Below are 11799 nucleotides of genomic sequence, written 5' to 3'. Positions count from 1 at the left end.
GAAAAAAAAAAAAAAAAAAAAAAAAAAAAAAAAGATTATGTCATCAGCAAACAGTGACAATTTCACTGCTTTCTTCCCTGTTTGGATGCCTTTTATTTTTTTCTCTTGCCTAATTGCTCTGTCAAGGACTTCCAGTACTATGTTGAATAGAAGTGGCGAGAGTGTGTGTCCTTATCTTATTCCAGATCTTAGAGAAAATGCTTGAATTTTTCACCATTGAGTATAATGTTAGCTGTAGACTTCTCATAAATGTTGTCTGTTTTGTTGGAGTACATTCCTTTTTTTTTTTTCCTTATCTCTATCTGACATTCTTTCTGTACCAATTTGGTGAGAGTTTTTTCATCATGAAAGCGCGTTGAATTTGTCAAATACTTTTTCTACATCTAATGAGATGGTTATATGGATTTTGTATTTCATTCTGTTAATGTGATATACCACATTTATTAATTTACATATGTTGCATCATCCTTGCATCCCAGTGATAAAGACATTTCTCAAAAGAAATGGTACAAATAAATGGTCAACAGATACATGAAAAAATGCTCAACACTGCTAGTCGTTAGGGAAATGCAAATTAAAACCACAGTGAGATATCATCACACCTGTCAGAATGGCTTTTGACAAATGTCAGTAGGGATGTGGAGAAAAGGGAACCCTTCTGCACTGCTGGTAGGAATGTAAATTAGTGCAGCATTATGGAAAACAGTATGGAGGTTCCTAGAAACTAAAAAGAGAATTGCCATATGATCAGCAATCTCACTATGGGTGTTTACCCAAAAGATTTGAAATCAATTTGTCTGTACCCCCATGTTCATTGCAGCACTATTCACAATTGCCAAATTATGGAATCAACGTAAATGTCCATCAACAGATGAATGAATAAAGAGAATGTGGTATATATACACAATGGAATACCATTCAGCCCCTTAAAAAAGAAGGAAATTCTGAGATTTGCAATATCATAAATGGAATTAGAGAACATTATGCCAAGTGACATAAGTCAGGCACAGGAAGACAAATACCACATGTTCTCACTTAGATATGGAATCTAAAACAATCGAACTGATAGAAGCAGAGAGTAGAATGGTGGTTACAGAGGCTGAGGGTGGGGGGAATGGGGAGATGATGATCAGAGGGTACAAAGTGTCAGGAATATGTTTTATTCTTTTTTGGAGTTCTATTGCACAGTGTGATGAATATAGTTAATAATAGAGTATTGTGCATTTCAAAATTGTTAAGAGTAAATTTCAAATGTTCTCACCACGAAAAATGTTAAGTATTTAGGGTGATGAATATGTTAATGAGCTTGATTTAATTATTCCACGTTGTATTAATAAATTATAACATCACTTTTCCCTATAAATGTATATGCTTATAAAATGTCGGTTTACAATTAAAAAAACAAAACTTCAGTAGACATCCTGAAGCTATATTTTCTTTGCACTTCCATTCTACAACCCTATAACGTTGAAGAGACAATGGTCTAAGAAAAATGCTACCTTCCTTAACGATAATAAAACCCGCAAGTCATTTCTTTGCCTTTCACTCTTCCCTCGGGTGGGTCCAGGGGCTAACGTTTCTTGCTATTTTGACACTCAGGCACCGGGAGGTGCTGTTGTCCTGTTTTCTCTCTGCACCAACCTTGGAATATGATCTTTTCTTCCTTTGACCTAGTCCAGCGGAGACCAAGCTAGAACAGTTGGACAAGGCAAAACAAACAAACAAACAAACAAACAAACAAACAAACAAACAAACAAACAAACAAACAAACAAACAAACAAACAAACAAACAAACAAAAAAACTGTGGAAAGAAATTCTTTGTTTCTCAATTTCTTGCTTGGCAGGCCAACGCACATGCCATCCATCTGCATTACCATGAAGCAGCAGAGCTTTCTAGACTACACGGGCATCCTCAGGCCAAGAGGGCCAATAGCTCCCTGGAGTCTGCCCTATCACATTTGTAGAAGTCCCAGTATCCCCTTTTCCTTTGTGTTCTTCTCTTGGTGCCCTCTTCCTTCCCCAGGGACTCTTAATAAAAATCATGGTAAGTCCAAAGTGACTAAATGAAGGCTGGCTCGATATTCACCATCTCCATGTGTAGTCCGGGTTTCAGTCCACGCTAACCTCAAAACAGGACTCAGCATTGACACCCATTCCCCCCACAAAATATGCTTTATAAAGTATTAATAAGGAATATACATTTTACCAAAAATTAAAAAGGGGGAGTGATGAAGAGGGTTTACCACTCAAATCACTCAGCCGGCGACAATACAGTTCCATCAATGTTATAGTTCTTCCCATAGTCCATCTTATACTAGTGCTAACTTGAGGGGTGGTTCAACTTCATAATTCCCCCCAAAAGTCTCCAGTCAACTCAGACTTGCTTTTTTACTGACAGAGTTGCTTCCTCTCAGGCAGAAACCTGGGCTCTGCCTTCTTCCCAAAGAGCACTGATCAAAGCCCATTTTCACAAGCAGCTCCTTCCTTATAAAGACATGCTTGCACCAGTCCTCAGAGACTAAAAGCCTGTTTCCCTATTATGGAAAATGACCACCTGTTTCAAACAGGGTCACCATTCCCTGCCACCACCCAAGGACGAGGGAGAGATTTCTTAGTCTTCATTCATGACCCTCAATCCCTGGTGTATGGCATCCCATCTCCATTTTGTCGCTTTCGTCTGGTCGAATGGCTCAGTTAAACTCTTCTCCAGTGAGTGGGAATCTACAAAGAAAATTTCACCCACATAGTGTGTCCCATGGGCCACTTCCCATTTCTTGTTCTCTTGGCCCAGGCATTAAGCATTAAGCTTTTCCTTCCAGATACTTCCTGTCAGCACTTTCTTTACTTTGTAATTTTTTTTTTATGTAGTCCTGATTTTATTTTATTTATTTATTGGCAACTGGTACAGGGATCTGAGCCCTTGACCTTGGTGTTTATCAACATCATGCTCTAACCAACTGAGCTAAGCAGTAAGCCCTTGATTTTATTTTATTTTATTATTTTATTTTATTTTTTAACACCTTTATTGAAGTATACACACATCTGCATGCTACTCTCCCCTCCGAGCATTTGTGCTCTTGGTTGCATGCCATTTTCTCCTTCCTTCTTGCTAAGTTCCACTAGTTTTCTCTCTGGGCCCACTCACCGTTTCTCTCTCCCTTCCGGGTCCTCTCACCCTTCTCTGCAAAGCCAACACAGAGGAGCTGTACAGGGGTGAAGTTAGCACACCACAACGAAGGTTGGCAGGTGAGGTGGTTTTTTTTTTTTGAGCCATTTGCTTAATAATAGCAATGGATAACATTTTGGGGGCACTTTTATATGCCAGGCATTTTGCTAAGTATTTTCTGTTTTATCCTCACAACAACACTGTTAACTATGTGTTGTTTTTATTTTCATTTATAGGTAAACAACTGAGGCACCTGTTGAATAACCTTTCCACAGTCATTCAAGGGAGTGTAATGCACGAACATAAATTAACTGGATTAATTCAAAACCCAAAGATCATTAGCTTGGGAGAGAAGCAAATCATATTTTCTATAGCTTATAACTGTAAAAATCAACTAAGAATGTCTTAAGGCATATGCTATTTCATTTAAACAATTTTCTTTGATTTTCTAAGGTATAAGCTCCTAACTTTAGGTTTTCAGAGATATATCTAACATGAAATCATTCTAAGGCTCTTGCTGACTAGCTTCATGTGGACAATAGCATGGTTTAGACTCAGCTTCTGATTTTTTTTGAGGTATAATAAATACAGAGTAAAGTGCACTAATATTGACAGTCCAGATTGATGTATACACCCACATAGCCATTATTCAGAGAAGATACAAAACATTCCCAGCATCCCTTAATGTTCCCTCGCACCCCATTCCAATCCATACCCACCTTCGTGAATATCATATAAATGCAATCCTACTGTGTACTTTTTAACATCTGGTTTTATGTCCTTAAATATAATATTTATGAAGTTTATCAGTGTTGCTGTATGTACCAGGAGTTTATTCTTTTTCATTACTTTTCAGATCCTAATTTTTAAAGTACAGTGCCAATTTTTTAATAGCCCTGAAATCTCCCCTGTAATCTCCAGACTTTATAACTGTAAAACAGACTCTGAACAGTCATATGATCACATGAATAGTGTCACTTCATTACCCAACTTCATCAACACTGTTCTTCAAAAAGTGAGGATGAGTCTTGTGCATTCATACAACCGTAACTTTAATTTATATTTAAATATTTTGGTTCCTATATTATCCAACAGTGTGTATAATCTGCGTGGAATTTGATTTTGACTTTGTATTTTGATGATATGGATTCTGATAATAGGTATTAATGAAAAGTATATTTAAAACAATTTACTCCTTTTTTCATGGATTGATAACTTAATGAAAACCTTTCTAACAACTGAAATAAACCATATTTCTTAAAATTTTGAGCTGAAGATACCGTGGGTTTGCTCTTGCAATATGATGAAAAAGTGTTTTGAGTTTGACGAATGGCTCTCTCTCTAATTTAGACCTGGATGGATATTTAGGATGTGGGTGGATTCAAAAAAGAAAGAGGACTACAGGTAGGGATTGGGTGTGCTTTGTCAGGCAAGAGCAGTGAGGCATCCATGACTGTGTGAAATAGAGTAACTTAGCTCCAACTTACTTGGCCATGAACTATTTTAATAAAGAACTGAAAGTGGAAGAAGAATCTATAGCCCCCAGGTTTTTTCTTTTCGTCTTTTGGTAACTGGCCAGCACAAGGATCAAACCCTAGACCTAGGTGTTACCAGCATCATGATCTAACCAAATGAGCTAACTGACCAGGCTCATCCAGGTTTGTTTCAGTAGTGGGCCATGTGAACAGAAACCCAAATATGGAGGGCCCTATGAATATTTTAATGCTCATCTTGGTTCAATAATGGATGCCAGAGAAGTAGATATGGTTCAAATATGAGACATGTGCAAATCGTGCAAGGACAAATCTTTGCATGGTGTTTGGATCAGCTGTCAGAGGTAGCTTTACTCTCCACAACTAGGAGCTAATGATCTGTTTGACAAGCAAACCCACCCAGGATTTGTAGTGGTGAATTAATCCATGAGTTCATATGCAGTTCTAGTGAACAAACTGCATTTCCTATAGTAAATATTTTTTGATGTAGGTGAACAAATAAAATTTTATATAACAGGCATGTTTTACATAAGCAATTAAATTTTAGCCAGTCATGTGGTGAAAGATCACATTGACAAGTTTGGGAGTCAGACTGGTATCTCTTGGTACACTTTGTTTCNTTCTTTGCCTTTCACTCTTCCCTCGGGTGGGTCCAGGGGCTAACGTTTCTTGCTATTTTGACACTCAGGCACCGGGAGGTGCTGTTGCCCTGTTTTCTCTCTGCACCAACCTTGGAATATGATCTTTTCTTCCTTTGACCTAGTCCAGCGGAGACCAAGCTAGAACAGTTGGACAAGGCAAAACAAACAAACAAACAAACAAAAAAACTGTGGAAAGAAATTCTTTGTTTCTCAATTTCTTGCTTGGCAGGCCAACGCACATGCCATCCATCTGCATTACCATGAAGCAGCAGAGCTTTCTAGACTACACGGGCATCCTCAGGCCAAGAGGGCCAATAGCTCCCTGGAGTCTGCCCTATCACATTTGTAGAAGTCCCAGTATCCCCTTTTCCTTTGTGTTCTTCTCTTGGTGCCCTCTTCCTTCCCCAGGGACTCTTAATAAAAATCATGGTAAGTCCAAAGTGACTAAATGAAGGCTGGCTCGATATTCACCATCTCCATGTGTAGTCCGGGTTTCAGTCCACGCTAACCTCAAAACAGGACTCAGCATTGACACCCATTCCCCCCACAAAATATGCTTTATAAAGTATTAATAAGGAATATACATTTTACCAAAAATTAAAAAGGGGGAGTGATGAAGAGGGTTTACCACTCAAATCACTCAGCCGGCGACAATACAGTTCCATCAATGTTATAGTTCTTCCCATAGTCCATCTTATACTAGTGCTAACTTGAGGGGTGGTTCAACTTCATAATTCCCCCCAAAAGTCTCCAGTCAACTCAGACTTGCTTTTTTACTGACAGAGTTGCTTCCTCTCAGGCAGAAACCTGGGCTCTGCCTTCTTCCCAAAGAGCACTGATCAAAGCCCATTTTCACAAGCAGCTCCTTCCTTATAAAGACATGCTTGCACCAGTCCTCAGAGACTAAAAGCCTGTTTCCCTATTATGGAAAATGACCACCTGTTTCAAACAGGGTCACCATTCCCTGCCACCACCCAAGGACGAGGGAGAGATTTCTTAGTCTTCATTCATGACCCTCAATCCCTGGTGTATGGCATCCCATCTCCATTTTGTCGCTTTCGTCTGGTCGAATGGCTCAGTTAAACTCTTCTCCAGTGAGTGGGAATCTACAAAGAAAATTTCACCCACATAGTGTGTCCCATGGGCCACTTCCCATTTCTTGTTCTCTTGGCCCAGGCATTAAGCATTAAGCTTTTCCTTCCAGATACTTCCTGTCAGCACTTTCTTTACTTTGTAATTTTTTTTTTATGTAGTCCTGATTTTATTTTATTTATTTATTGGCAACTGGTACAGGGATCTGAGCCCTTGACCTTGGTGTTTATCAACATCATGCTCTAACCAACTGAGCTAAGCAGTAAGCCCTTGATTTTATTTTATTTTATTATTTTATTTTATTTTTAACACCTTTATTGAAGTATACACACATCTGCATGCTACTCTCCCCTCCGAGCATTTGTGCTCTTGGTTGCATGCCATTTTCTCCTTCCTTCTTGCTAAGTTCCACTAGTTTTCTCTCTGGGCCCACTTTTCTAACAACTGAAATAAACCATATTTCTTAAAATTTTGAGCTGAAGATACCGTGGGTTTGCTCTTGCAATATGATGAAAAAGTGTTTTGAGTTTGACGAATGGCTCTCTCTCTAATTTAGACCTGGATGGATATTTAGGATGTGGGTGGATTCAAAAAAGAAAGAGGACTACAGGTAGGGATTGGGTGTGCTTTGTCAGGCAAGAGCAGTGAGGCATCCATGACTGTGTGAAATAGAGTAACTTAGCTCCAACTTACTTGGCCATGAACTATTTTAATAAAGAACTGAAAGTGGAAGAAGAATCTATAGCCCCCAGGTTTTTTCTTTTCGTCTTTTGGTAACTGGCCAGCACAAGGATCAAACCCTAGACCTAGGTGTTACCAGCATCATGATCTAACCAAATGAGCTAACTGACCAGGCTCATCCAGGTTTGTTTCAGTAGTGGGCCATGTGAACAGAAACCCAAATATGGAGGGCCCTATGAATATTTTAATGCTCATCTTGGTTCAATAATGGATGCCAGAGAAGTAGATATGGTTCAAATATGAGACATGTGCAAATCGTGCAAGGACAAATCTTTGCATGGTGTTTGGATCAGCTGTCAGAGGTAGCTTTACTCTCCACAACTAGGAGCTAATGATCTGTTTGACAAGCAAACCCACCCAGGATTTGTAGTGGTGAATTAATCCATGAGTTCATATGCAGTTCTAGTGAACAAACTGCATTTCCTATAGTAAATATTTTTTGATGTAGGTGAACAAATAAAATTTTATATAACAGGCATGTTTTACATAAGCAATTAAATTTTAGCCAGTCATGTGGTGAAAGATCACATTGACAAGTTTGGGAGTCAGACTGGTATCTCTTGGTACACTTTGTTTCTTCTTGTTAACTCAGTAAAAGCAAGGAGATCAGTTGGGATGCTCTGGGCTTCAAGTAACAAAAAATCCTGACTCAAACTGGTTTAAAGTTTATTATCTCACAGATCAAGACGTCCAAAGAAAGAGTGGGCTGCAGCCATACATAATTGCTCTGGCTTCATTTTGGTTGAGTCCTTTGTCTCCCCTCCTTGCCATTGCCCTTATCCTTGGGTTGAGAATAAGATAACTGCTGCAGTTTCAGGCTACGTTTTGACACAACAATGTCCAGAGGCAGAAAGGCCATTTCTCCCAGTGTCTCCTTTATAGTCGTGTGGACACTCCCAGAGCCCCCCAGAACACCTCTCCTTGTGCCTTATTGACCAGAACTGGTTCCCATGCTCAGTCTTAAATCAATAACTGGCAAGGAGAGACAGTTGTGAGTGGTTCAGACCAAATATAACTTCCTTCTGGAGAAGGGAAAGGGTTACTGTCCCTTGAAACACAGGGGAGAAGGATGAACATCTGAATAAAATAGATTTTGCTTAAAATTCAAGTTTCCTTAGAAATACACTCTGGTTCCCCCTTCCCTGGTCAGCCTGCATAGAAGTAACCATTATCATGAATTTGATGTGTATTCTTCCAGTCCATGTTTGTATACTTTTATAATACATACATATTTACAGCTGTAATATTGATTCGTGTATGTTTTAAAATTTGTAAAAGTGGAATCATATACACATATTGTTCTGTTTCTTCCTTCTGTCACTTGACATTATAATGAATGAATATTAAAAAAGAAATAGATTTTGCCTGAAAAGAGAAAGAGAGTAATGGATATTAGGTAGGAAAGCAACAACATTTGCTACAGTCCACCCCTTTGGCTGCCTAATGTCTCTACAAACACTTAAAAAAAACTTTCCCCCTTTGTGGAAATTATTTGTGTGCTCCCTAAGGGATGGCAACCTTAAGTCTCATCAAGTCACTATACCCAAGCCCAGGATTGCTGGGGTACTGTTCAGTTACCTCAGACCCATGACTATATTTGCCCTCTGGCAATGCAGCAATGGACTACAATCTGAAGTCTGATCTGGAAAGAGAAAGAACAGAAAATGACTCCCAGTCACTTGCCTATACCACATACCTTATCTGACTGCATGGAATGGTGAGATTCCTACTTGGAAGAGGAGTAAGTTCCTTGGTAAGCCCATCAGCCTGGCCATATTTTCACTCTCTTCTGGGAATATCCTTTAAAAATTCCTTCTGTTCTTCCTTCTGGGATAAACTTCCTGTTTTGGGGTTTTTGTTTGTTTGTTTTTTTGTTTCCCTATATAACTATCCGAGATGAGCATTATAAAGATGTTTTTTCTTAGTACTGTGCAGCAATATGTTAATATGAGTTCAAAAGTCTGGGACTGCCAATCCTACATTTTAGAATCTGCTACTGACAACACCCTACTTCCCGGTACTGAATTTTGAAGCAGTAAACTTTCTTGGTTATAACTAACTGGGCTCACTTAAGTACAAAAGGAGTTTATTGAAAAGTATTAGATTTCTTACAGAATTTCTGAATGCTGGAGAACATGCAGCCAGACAAAGCTCCAAACCACACCAAAGATCTGTTCAAATGAGGACATTACTGCTGCTGCTACCAATCCTTAGATGCCTCAGTTTATGTCATCTCAGGTGTCACTGAGCAGAGCTAGCACAGCATCACTGCTGCCCTCAGAAACTATCTTGCTGCAACTGTCATTGCATTCAGAGCCTGTTCTCCATCATCCCTGCTTCCCTATTTTCCTTGCCACCCATTCAAATTCTGGAAAGGGGGCTTCTGATTGGCTGAGCCCAAGTCATGTGCCCCTGTTTGGCTGCAAAGAAAGCTAGAAAATTGGTTATGCGAAACTTTCAAGTCTTATACTGGGAGATTGTTACTGCTTCTAACAAGACTTGCAAGGTCAAGAATTCCCCAGACATAGGAAGGGGTTCAGATGCTGGGCAGCCAAAAGAATGACAAAATTTCATTAGGATTTTTAACCACAAAAACAAGGATCAGAGCATGTATAGTTTAATTTTAAAGACCTTTGCCCCCATCCCTGGCTAATCTCCAGAAATGTTCTTTGTTCTTAGGACTTCTGTGGTCATAGGAATTTAAATAGTTTCTAAACAACTTTTCCTTATCTTTCTCGAGAAGACAATTTTAGCACAGTATTTAAATTCTCCAAAGATTAAGTAAAATTGTAACTTACATTTCCATAACTGAAACAAATCTAAGAAATTAAAGTCTATAATTTTTAACTTTAATGATATAGAGGCTTTATTCATATTCGTTTTCCTTTTTTTGGAAAGCTGTCATAGTATTTCAGTTTCATGATTTAATTTCACTAGAATTAAATTTGAAGAACTCAAAATATTGTAGTCAACCAGTCATGATTATAAAAGATAACTGATGCTGCCTCTTTGTCCAAGAGCATTTTCCGTGGTGGTTGCCAGAGCTTGTTCTGATGATGTGAGGGATACAGTGGAAGTGCTCAGGATTTCATGTCCCCTTGGGAGTAGCTATCAATCAATGATAGGAAAGAGTTGATACGTACATTCTTCTGCCTCTTCATCCCTCAGATGAGATAATACTGAGTCACGTTCTATGCTGTTTCCCAGAGTTCTTCAGTAGGATTGAATCCCAGAAATCAGCTAGAAAATTTGCCTGCAACTGGCTTTCTTCTCTTCTCTGTCTTACTTCCCAACTCCACTACTGGTGCTTCCTGGACCATCTCTCAAACTACTAACATTCACATTCTGGTCTCAGTGTCTGCTTCTGGGGAAGAGGGAGATCCCAACACAAACCATTAATTGAAACAAGTTACTTATGAAACTCAATTGTGTCAATTATGAATGAAACTCAATTGTGTCAATTATGAATGACAGCCATGGACAGGTAGGTAGAGCTTACTGGAATGCTAGTATGTTTGCTAACTGACTCTTCAACACAAACCATTAATTGAAACAAGTTACTTATGAAACTCAATTGTGTCAATTATGAATGACAGCCATGGACAGGTAGGTAGAGCTTACTGGAATGCTAGTATGTTTGCTAACTGACTCTTTCTTTTCCTTTCTTTCAAGTAGGCTACACCATGAGTCAGGGTGGGTGTTAACAGTTCCATTTTATAGATGGAGAAACTGATGCTGGAAGAATTTTACTATCTTTCCTAAATTCATCCAGCTAATAAGAGTTCCGTTGTCAATTTGAGCTCAAGTCCATCTAATTCTTTCTACTATGCTACCTTGCCTGCTGATGTAAGGACCATCTTAGGTATGCATTCCGATAGGTTTTTTACCTGTGCCAATGCTAGATCTTCACAGGATTATCATTTTGCAAAAAAACCTTAGCTAAGTTCATTCAATGTTGTTAACAAAACTCATGTGCAAAATAACTGTCTGCTCTCTGTCACTTTTGATGGGAGTGTATGTTAGTACTAACTTTGGAGGACAATATGGCAATATTAGTCCAAGTTTTAAATCCACATAGTTAAAAATTAGTATGATTTTTACTTTTATCAAGGTACTCATGTACAGAAGTCAAACTTCAAATAGCTCTAACAGGCTCATAATGAAAAACAACAGGAGCTTGTTCTAACCCTCTCCTCTTCCAGTCCTGCTCTCCAGAGACAACTAACTCAAACTCTTAGCTATTTATTCTCTGTTTACAAAATATGTCTAAGTGAATGCTAATGCTCCCAGTTCTTCATTTCCCAACTTTAGATTGTATTAGTTGACATTATCAACCTACCACTCTCCTTTACTGGGCTCCCATTTAAAAGATATCAAGCTTCCTCTCATTTTGCTAAAGCACATCTTCAAAGAGCTTCTTACTATAATGTTATAGCAGGTAAATGTTTTCAGCCCATATATGTCTAAAAAATCTTCATTTTATCCACATATTTTATTTAGAGTTTGCTTGGATTGGGAATTCAAGATTAAAAACCTTCCGAATTTTGAAGCTATTTCTTTATTGCCTTCTAACATTCACTATTTTTTTGAGACCATTGGATTCCCTTCAGACAGAGCCTCCTTTTCTTTTCTGAAACTTCTGAATTTTCCTTTTATCCTGAGTGT

Source organism: Galeopterus variegatus, unplaced genomic scaffold (assembly GCF_000696425.1).
Source record: "Galeopterus variegatus unplaced genomic scaffold, G_variegatus-3.0.2 Scaffold2373, whole genome shotgun sequence".
NCBI lineage: Eukaryota > Metazoa > Chordata > Mammalia > Dermoptera > Cynocephalidae > Galeopterus > Galeopterus variegatus.
The sequence above is the reverse complement of the archived record's forward strand: the minus strand, read 5'-3'. Positions refer to the sequence as shown.